Raw genomic sequence first — 11,175 nt, 5'->3', positions numbered from 1 at the left:
CCCAAATTGCTATTGGAGATCAGTGGAGAAATAACTCCAGAAAGAATGAAGGGATGGAGACAAAGTCAAAACAATACCCAGTTGTGGATGTGACTGGTAATAGAAGCAAGGTCTGATGCTGTAAAGAGCAATATTGCATAGGAACCTGGAATGTTAGGTCCATGAATCAAGGCAAATTGGAAGTGGTCAAACAAGAGATGGCAAGAGTGAACGTCGACATTCTAGGAAGCAGTGAACTAAAATGGACTGGAATGGGTGAATTTAACTCAGATGACTATTATATCTACTACTGTGGGCAGGAATCCCTTAGAAGAAATGGAGTAGCCATCATGGTCAACAAAAGAGTCTGAAATGCAGTACTTGGATGCAATCTCAAAAACGACAGAATGATCTCTGTTCGTTTCCAAGGCAAACCATTCAATACCACAGTAATCCAAGTCTATGTCCCAACCAGTAATGCTGAAAAAGCTGAAGTTGAACAGTTCTATAAAGACCTACAAGACCTTTTAGAACTAACACCCAAAAAAGATGTCCTTTTCATTATAGGGGACTGGAATGCAAAGTAGGAAGTCAAGAAACACCTGGGGTAACAGGCAAATTTGGCCTTGGAATACGGAATGAAGCAGGGCAAAGGCTAATACAGTTTTGCCAAGAGAACGCACTGGTTATAGCAAACACCCTCTTCCAACAACACAAGAGAAGACTCTACACATGGACATCACCAGATGGTCAACACCAAAATCAGATTGATTATATTCTTTGCAGCCAAAGATGGAGAAGCTCTATACAGTCAGCAAAAACAAGACCAGGAGCTGACTGTGGCTCAGATCATGAACTCCTTATTGCCAAATTCAGACTTAAATTGAAGAAAGTAGGGAAAACCACTAGACCATTCAGGTATGACCTAAATCAAATCCCTTATGACTATACAGTCGGAGAAGGCAATGGCACCCCACTCCAGTACCCTTGCCTGGAAAATCCCATGGATGGAGGAGCCTGGAAGGCTGCAGTCCATGGGGTCGCTGAGGGTTGGACACAACTGAGCGACTTCACTTTCACTTTTCACTTTCATGTATTCGAGAAGGAAATGGCAACCCACTCCAGTGTTCTTGCCTGGAGAATCCCAGGGACGGGGGAGCCTGGTGGGCTGCCGTCTATGGGGTCGCACGGAGTTGGACGCGACTGAAGTGACTTAGCGGCAGTATGACTATACAGTGGAACTGAGAAATAGATTTAAGGGACTAGATCTGATAGACAGAGTGCCTGATGAACTATGGTCGGAGATCCATGACATTGTATAGGAGACAGGGATCAAGACCATCTCCATGGAAAAGAAATGCAAAAAAGCAAAATGGCTGTCTGGGGAGGCCTTACAAATAGCTGTGAAAAGAAGAGAAGCAAAAAGCAAAGGAGAAAAGGAAAGATATAAGCATCTGAATGCAGAGTTCCAAAAATAGCAAGGAGAGATAAGAAAGCCTTCCTCAGCAATCAGTGCAAAGAAATAGAGGAAAACAATAGAATGGGAAAGACTAGAGATCTCTTCAAGAAAATTAGAGATACCAAAGGAACATTTCATGCAAAGATGGGATCAATAAAGGACAGAAATGGTATGGACCTAACAGAAGCAGAAGATATTAAAAAGAGGTGGCAAGAATACACAGAAGAACTGTACAAAAACAGATCTTCACGACCCAGATAATCACGATGGTGTGATCACTGACCTAGAGCCAGACGTCCTGGAATATGAAGTCAAGTGGGCCTTAGAAAGCATCACTACGAACAAAGCTAGTGGAGGTGATGGAATTCCAGTTGAGCTCTTTCAAATCCTGAAAGATGATGCTGTGAAAGTGCTGCATTCAATATGCCAGCAAATTTGGAAAACTCAGCAGTGGCCACAGGACTGGAAAAGGTCAGTTTTCATTCCAATCCCAAAGAAAGGCAATGCCAAAGAATGCTCAAACTACCACACAATTGCACACATCTCACATGCTAGTAAAGTAATGCTCAAAAATCTCCTAGCTAGGCTTCAACAGTATGTGAACCGTGAACTTCCTGATGTTCAAGCTGCTTTTAGAAAAGGCAGAGGAACCAGAGATCAAATTGCCAACATCCGCTGGATCGTGGAAAAAGCAAGAGAGTTCCAGAAAAACATCTATTTCTGCTTTATTGACTATGCCAAAGCCTTTGACTGTGTGGATCACAATAAACTGTGGAAAATTCTTAAAGAGATGGGAATACCAGACCACTTGACCAGCCTCTTGAGAAACCTATATGCAGGTCAGGAAGCAACAGTTAGAACTGGACATGGAACAACAGACTGGTTCCAAATAGGAAAAGGAGTACTTCAAGGCTGTATATTGTCACCCTGCTTATTTAACTTCTATGCAGAGTACATCATGAGAAATGCTGGGCTGGAGGAACCACAAGCTGGAATCAAGATTTCCGGGAGAAATATCAATAACCTGAGATATGTAGATGACACCACTCTTATGGCAGAAAGTGAAGAGGAACTAAAAATCCTCTTGATGAAAGTGAAAGAGGAAAGTGAAAAAGTTGGCTTAAAGCTCAACATTCAGAAAGCAAAGATCATGGCATCTGGTCCCATCACTTCATGGGAAATAGATGGGGAAACAATGGAAATAGTGTCAGACTTTATTTTTTGGGGCTCCAAAATCACTGCCGATGGTGACTCCAGCCATGAAATTAAAAGACGCTTACTCCTTGGAAGGAAAGTTATGACCAACCTAGATAGCATATTCAAAAGCAGAGACATTACTCTGCCAACCAAGGTCCGTCTAGTCAAGGCTATGGTTTTTCCAGTGGTCATGTATGGATGTGAGAGTTGGACTGTGAAGAAAGCTGAACGCCAAAGAATTGATGCTTTTGAACTGTGGTGTTGAAGAAGACTCTTGAGAGTCCCTTGGACTGCAAGGAGATCCAACCAGTCCATTCTAAAGGAGATCAGTCCTGGGTGTTCTTTGGAAGGACTGATGCTAAAGCTGAAACTCCAATACTTTGGCTACCTCATGTGAAGAGTTGACTTATTGGAAAAGACTCTGATGCTGGGAGGGGTTTGGAGCAGGAGGAGAAAGGGATGATAGAGGATGAGATGGCTTGATGGCATCACTGACTCGATGAACATGAGTTTGGGTGAATTCCGGGAGGTGGTGATGGACATGGAGGCCTGGCGTGCTCCAATTCATGGGGTCGCAAAGAATCGGACATGACTGAGTGACTGAACTGAACTGAACTGACTGAGGCATGAAAAATAATTGAATACATAGTTGCTATTATTATTTTGGGCAAACTATTATCTCTTAAGTCAATTAAGAATAAGAAAAATGAGTTGCATCTTGCCTTTGCTTATTCCTTCTTTGATGCTCCTTTTCTTTTTTAATGGAGGTCTGAGGTTTTGATTTATAATTTGTCCTCCATATCCATGAATTCCATGTCTGTAGAATCAATCAACCTTAAATTTGGCGGGGGGGGGGGGGGGGGGGGGGGGCGGGTGGAATTCCAGAAAGTTTCAAAAAGCAAAATTTGAATTTGACATACCTTGGCAATTATTTACATAGCATTTAAATTGTATTAGGTATTATAAGTAATCTAGAGATGATTTAAAGCATATGTGAGGATGTGCATAAGTTATATGCAAATATATTTTATGTAAGGGACTTGACCATCCATAGATTTTGGTATCCATGGGAGGTCCTGGAACCAGTCCCCTGCAGATACCAAGGGACAACTATATATTATTTTTCTTCTCTCTGAAGAACTTTTAAAATTTCTTGCAGTGCAGGTCTGCCAGCAACAAGTTCCCTCAGTTTTTGTTTATCTGAGAAAAAACATCTTTAGTTCTCCTTCACTTTTGAAGGATAATTTTGCAGGGTACAGAATTCTAGGTGGCTGGGTTTTTTTCCTCTCCACACTAAATATTTCACTTTACTCTCTTCTTACATGCATGGTTTCTGAGGAGAAGCTGGATGTAATTCTTATATTTTTTTCCCACTATAGATAAGGTGTCTTTCCCCTCTGGTTTCTTTCACTTCTTTCTTTATCTTTAATATTCTGTAATTTGAAAGTAATGTGCCAAGACATTGTTTTTTAAGTATTTATTTGCTTGGTGTTCTCTAAGTGTCCTGAATCTGACATTAATGTGAGAAAATTCTGTTATTATTGTTATATTTCTTCTGTCTTTATTTCTTGAGGTATTCCCATTACACATATGTCATACTTTTCTGTGAATTATTTTTTTCAATCTTGTTCTACTTGCTTTTTTGGGTTAAAAGGATTCTATTGAGATGTTGTCAAGCTCAAAAATTCTTTCCTAAACTGTGTCCAGTCTACTGATGAGCCCATCAAAGGCATTCTTCCTTTCTGTTACAGCGTATTCGTTTTTTTAAATCTCTAGGATTTCTTTTTGGTTCTTACTTAGGATTTCCATCTCTCTGCTTATATTGCCCATCTGTTCTTACAGGCTATCTACTTTTATCTATTAGAGCCCTTAGCATATTAATCAGAGTTATTTTAAATTCCCAGTCTGATCATTCCAAAATCCCTGCCATGTCTGGTTCTGATGCTTTCTCTGTCTTTTCAAATTGTTTGATGTTGTTGCTGTTGTTGCTGTTTTTGTTTTTTTGCCTTTGGTATGTCTTACAATTTTTTCTTTATAGTCAGACCAGGTACAATGATGTACCAGGTAAAAGGAACCACTTTGTTAATCATTAAATAAGATTATTTTTTAAATTACAATATAATACACTCTATACAAGGAGAAAATATATAGAAAAAAGACTGAAAGGAAATATACAACAATTTTGAACAATGGCTGTGCTGGGTGATATGTTTATGGGTGATTTTGTTTTCTATTTTTTTTCCTGTACTTTACACATTTTCTGGAATAGCCATGTGTTATTTTATAATTAGCCATGAAAAATGTAAAATAAAAATAAAGAGCCTTTTAAAAAAAACCACCATCAAATTCAGTCTTTAAAAAGTAGTGTGTTTACTGCTCTTTCCCCTAAAGGAGGCCCTGACATTTAGAAAAAACATAAAACACTCTGAAGCATCATTTAATCCTATTACGCTTCTGGACCTCTTATAAACCAGGGGATGATCCTGTTGGCTCTTTAAAATAAATCTCCCAAGGTCACAGGGCTTGTCTGTAACAGAGGGGGTTGAAACTCCCAGGCCAGTACTCCTCCCCCTGCACCATCTGGCACCTCGGAATTTCATCAAAGACTGCTAGAGCTAGCCAGAGCCAAATGTTCAAATTTTTCTTCTTTCTAAGGGAATATTACTCCCTCCTAGGATCACTCTGCTAACAAGCCATTGCCCTGTCACTGGCCTCAGTTTCCTCCTCTGTAAAACAAGGGACTTGTGTTGCCCTAGCAGATGCGGAAATCCCAGGCTCCAGGACAACTGTGCTCTTTGTTTTCTCCTGTTACCTAAAGTGTTCTGCTTTTCTCTGCTGGTTCTGTCATGGTCCTAGGGATGTGATGTCCCATCCTGGTTCTGTCACAAACTCTTTTACTGGGTATCCTTGATCCAGTCAATGACTATGTGGGGACCTCAGTTTTCTCATCTGTATTATGAGGGTTTGGGCCCAGACCAGAGATTTTCACGTTCTGGGTGTTGCCACCCTGGATTCCTGGGGAGGGTGGGTAGAATGAGCAGTGCCTACTGTATTTGGTTTGCATATTGGATTCTGGGCAAGATTTCCTTTGAAATAAGGATCTGTAGCTACTAATAAAAAACTACTTGAAAACTACTGAGCCAGGAGACTCTGCAGAGCTTTTTCTAGGGCTGACATTCTATTTCTACAGCAATCACAGAATGCTGGGTACCGGGGTGAAAAGAACACAGTAGATTCCAATTCCCTATAGCACTGAGCTATAGGGAGAAGAGTGGAGATGGGTGCTACTAGATGATGCTAAGATCTGAGAAGCTCAGATCAACTCAACCCACTCAGCCACTTCTCCTTCATTCCGCTCCCCTGCCTCTGTCACCTAGGCAACCAAGCAGGGCACTGGTTTGTGGGCCTGCAGTCCCCCTTTTCCCCCTCCACGCTCACTCAAACTCCAGGCTGCATTCCCACCCCTCTGTCTGTCCACAACTTGTCTGGGTCTGGAGATGCAAGTCTCACATTTAGGGCTGCCTTTTTGTGAGCATGAAACCCAGATTTCAAGCAGGGTGGGAGGTGGAGGCTCACCCCTAAAATAATTCTGGCTTGCATGCCGGATTTGCCTGCTTTCCTGGAACGTGTGTTGCAGGCAAGGGGTCTGACCTCACCAGGGCAGTGAGCGCAGAGCTCTGGGATGCCTGAGACCCCAGTCACCAGGGACTGGGGTGGAGTTTGCGGGTGGAGGACAGAGACAGTGGATGCCCTCAGCGGTCCTCTGTTGCAGGTGGGAGGTTGTGGGTAAAGAGTTCTAGGGTTTCTGTTTTTGAAAATTATCTTGGCAACCAGAAGACTGAACTGAGGGCCAGGGTCTGGGTGGGAGTCCAGCTGGACTCGTGATAATGGTTAAAAGAAGGTAAACAGGAGGTAGAGATTGGGGACTTGGAAGGGATGGATAGGAATTTTGTTGAGGGAACTCGCTGGAATTTGTGTCTGCATATTACATTGAAAAGTTCCAGGTTCAATTCAAGGGGAGGTGAGCTGGAATGCTAAACTGGGTAAGTGGAGCTCAGCCATAAGAGGCAGTATAAGGTGGGCAAGTCCCAGCTACTCAGTTTCTTCAAAATTAAACAGAGATGAAAGAAGGTGTGTGGAGGACTTCCCTGGTGGTCCAGTGGCTAAGACTCCCTGCTCCCAGTGCAAGGGTCTGCATTCCATCCCTGGTCAGGGAACTAGATTCCACGTGCCCCAACTGAAAGATACCGCATGCTGCAACTAAAGATCCCACATATCATAGCAAAGATTAAAGAGCCTGTGTAATGCAGCTAAAACCTGCCACTAAGACCTGCTGAGGCCAAATAGATAAATGTTTTTTTTTAAAGGGTCGCATATCAATAGCAATTAGAGCTAATAAAGGAGCTTCCCTGCTGGCTTAGTGGTAAAGAATTCGTTTGCAATGCAGATGACTCGGGAGACATGGATTCCATTCCTGGGTCGGAAAGATCCCCTGGAGAAGGAAATGGCAACCTGCTCCAGTATTCTTGCCTGGGAAATCCCATGGAGAGAGGAGCCTGGTGGGCTACAGTCTATGGGATCCGAAAGACTTGGAGATGACTTAGCAGCTAAACAACAAGAGCTAATAAACAGATGTAGCAAAGTTGCAGAGTACAAGATCAATATAGAAACATTTTATTTCCATAAATGAGCAGTTAATAGCCAGAAAAGGCAATGAAGAAAACAATTTCATTTATAATAACATCAAAAAGAATAAGAGAGTCTATCAGAACTCCCCTTACTTTCTGCTCATTTTTTCTGTGAACCTAAATGTCCCCCCAAAGTCCATTAATTTTTTTAAGTAATAAAATATTCAAGAATAAATTTAACCAGGACTTACATTGAAAATATTGCTGAAAGAAAATAAGATCTAAATAAATGGAAAAACATTCCGGGCTCATGGATTCAAAGACTTAATATCATTCAAATGGTAATATTGTGCAAAGCAAACTATAGATTCACTGTCATCTCTATCAAAATCTGAAAGGCCTTTTTGCATAAATAGACAAGATGATTCTAAAATTCACATGGAATTGCAAAGGGCTGCAAACAGCCAAAACAGGTCTAGAAAAAGAAGTAAGTGGGAGGACTCATTCTTCTTGATTTCAAAACTTACTATGAAGCTACAATAATCAAAACAGTATGGAACTGGCTTAAGAATAGAAATATAGATCAATGAAATAGGATTGAGAGTCCAGGAATAAACCCAGACATCTACGGGCAATGATTTTTGAGCGGTGTGATGACCATTCAAAGGGGAAAGAGTCTCTTCAACAAATTGTGGTAGGAAAACTGAATATCTAATTGCAAAAAATGAAGTTTGAATCCTACCTCATCCCATATTAAAAATTAACTCAAAATGAATCAAAGCTTTAAATATAAGATCTAAAACCATGAAACTCTTAGGAGAACACGTGGGAGAAAACCATGAACTCAGATTTGGTAGTTTTTTTAAAATGACACTGAAAACATAAGGAATAAAAGGGGGAAAATGGATGAATTGAACTTTATCAACATTTAAAATGTTTGTGTATCAAAAGACACTGTCAAGATGAATGGATAAAGAAGCCGTGGAACATATATAAAATGGAATAGTACTCGGTCATAAAAAGGAATGCATTTGAGTCAGTTCTAATGAGGTGGATGAACCTAGAGCCTATTATATGGAGAGAAATAAGTCAGAAAGAGAAAAACAAATATCGTATGTTAATGCATACATATGGAATCTAGAAGGATGGTACTGTTTGCAGAGCAGCAATGTAGACGCAGACATAGAGAACAGGCTTATGGACAAGGGTAGGGGAGAAGAGGGAGAGGGTGAGATAAATGGAGAGAGTAGCACAGATGCATATACACTGACATATGTAAATACACTGACATATGTAAACAGATAGCCAAGGGGAATTTGCTGTATACTCAGGAAACTCAAACTGGGGCTCTGTAATAGCCTAGAGGGGTGGGAATGGGCAGAGGGAGGAAAATTCAAGACGGAAGGTATATATGTACACCTACGGTTAACTCATGTTGATGTATGACAGAAGTCAAACCAATATTGTAAATCAATCATCAATCAATTAAAAATAAATAAATATTTAAGATAAAATATTGTCAAGAGAGTGCAATGACAGCCGACAGAATAAGACAAAATACTTGCAAATCATATAAGTGACAAGGAACTTATTTTATCAGAATATATTAAAAACTCCTACAGTTCAGTTCAGTTCAGTTGCTCAGTCGTGTCTGACTTTTTGTGACCCCATGAACACACCAGGCCTCCCTGTCCATCACCAACTCCCAGAGTCCACCCAAACCCATATCCATCAAGTCGGTGATGCCATCCAGCCATCTCATCCTCTGTTGTCCCCTTCTCCTCCTGCCCTCAATCTTTCCCAGCCTCAGGGTCTTTTCAAATGAGTCAGCTCTTCACACGAGGTGGCCACAGTATTGGAGTTTCAGCTTCAGCATCAGTCCTTCCAATGAACACCCAGGACTGATCTCCTTTAGGATGGACTGGTTGGATCTCCTTGCAGTCCAAGGGACTCTCAAGAGTCTTCTCCAGTACCACAATTCAAAAGCATCAATTCTTCGGTGCTCAGCTTTCTTTATAGTCCAACTCTCACATCCATACATGACCACTGGAAAAACCATAGCCTTGACTAGACGGACCTTGGTTGGCAGAGTAATGTCTCTGCTTTTCAATATGCTATCTAGGTTCGTCATAACTTTCCTTCCAAGGAGTAAGCGTCTTTTAATTTCATGGCTGCAATCACCATCTGCAGTGATTTTGGAGCCCAGAAAAATAAAGTCTGACACTGTTTCCCCATCTATTTCCCATGAAGTGATGGGACTGGATGTCATGATCTTCGTTTTCTGAATGTTGAGCTTTAAGCCAACTTTTTCACTCTCCTCTTTCACTTTCATCAAGAGGCTCTTTAGTTCTTCTTCATTGTCTGCCATAAGGGTGGTGTCATCTGCATATCTGAGGTTATTGATATTTCTCCCGGCAATCTTGATTCCAGCTTGTGGTTCCTCCATTTTCTCATGATGTACTCTGCATAGAAGTTAAATCAGCAGGATGACAATATACAGCCCTGACGTACTCCTTTTCCTATTTGGAACCAGTCTGTTCTATGTCCAGTTCTAACTGTTGCTTCCTGACCTGCATACAGGTTTCTCAAGAGGCAGGTCAGGTGGTCTCGTATTCCCATCTCTTTCAGAATTTTCCACAGTTTATTGTGATTACAGCTCATCACAAAAAGACAAAAAAACACAATTACAAAATGGGCAAAGGACTTGAATAGATACTTCAGGAAAGAAAATAGTCAATGACCAATAAGAATATGGAAAAAATGCTCAGTTTCATTAGTCACTAGAGAAATGCAAATTAAAACCACAAGACCCTACTTCACAGCCGCTAGGATAGCTATAACTTTTTCAAGTAGAAAGTAACAAGTATTGGCAAGGACACGGGAAAATTAGGACACTCATACATTGCTGGTGTGAATGCCAAGTGGTGCAGGCACTATAGAAAACACTTTGGCAGTTCCTTAGAAACTTAAACATATGACCCAACTATTCCTGTCCTGGGTTATATACCCCAAAGAAGTGAAAATAAGTGTTTAAACAAAAACCTATACAAAACTGATCATAGTAGCATTACTCACAGATGAAATGTGGAAACAATTCAAATGTCCCTCAAATGATACATGGATTTTTTAAATGTGGTATATACATGGTTTTTGTTTTTTCATCACTCAGTTATATCTGTTGTATCCAACTCTGCTATTCACGGACTGTAGCCTGCCAGGCTCCTCTGTTCATGGGATTTCCCAGGCAAGAATACTGGAGTGGGTTGCATTTCCTTCTCTAGGGGATCTTCCTGACCCAGATATCAAACCCACGTCTCTTGCACTGGCAGGCAGGCTCTTTCCCACTGAGTCACCGGGAAGCCCTTGGTATACACATACAATGGGATATTATTCAGTAGATGCATGCTACATCATGGATGAACCTTAAAAACATTGTACTAAGTAAAAAAAGCCAGGCACAAAAGGCATACTTCATGATTTCATTTATACGAAATATCATGGATAGGCAAATCCCCAGATGCAGAAAGTAGATTAGTGGTTGCCACGAGCTAGGGAGAGAGGTTAACAGAGAGCAATTGGTTAATGGCATTGAGGTCGCCCATCAGGGTGATGAAAATGTTCCAGGATTAGGTAAGGGTGAATACTGTAGAATACTGCAAAGGTTCTAAATGTTGCTAATAGTAAATTTTACATTATGTATATTTTACCACAATAATAAAATGTTCAATGAATTAGTTTCCAAAAGAAAGTGAATTCCCTAAGCACCTCTCCATAAGCAAACAGAGAAACAAGTTTGTTTTAACGCAAAACTATTATGTTCAAGCATGAGCTTATGTAGAAACTCCAACAGAGACAAGTGGAGGTCCTGGGACAGGGGGTGACTGTGCCCCTTTCACTACATATGAAAGTCCC

This window comes from Bos indicus x Bos taurus, chromosome 10 (genome assembly GCF_003369695.1).
Source record: "Bos indicus x Bos taurus breed Angus x Brahman F1 hybrid chromosome 10, Bos_hybrid_MaternalHap_v2.0, whole genome shotgun sequence".
Taxonomy (NCBI): Eukaryota; Metazoa; Chordata; class Mammalia; order Artiodactyla; family Bovidae; genus Bos; species Bos indicus x Bos taurus.
This window is presented reverse-complemented; position numbering follows the sequence as displayed.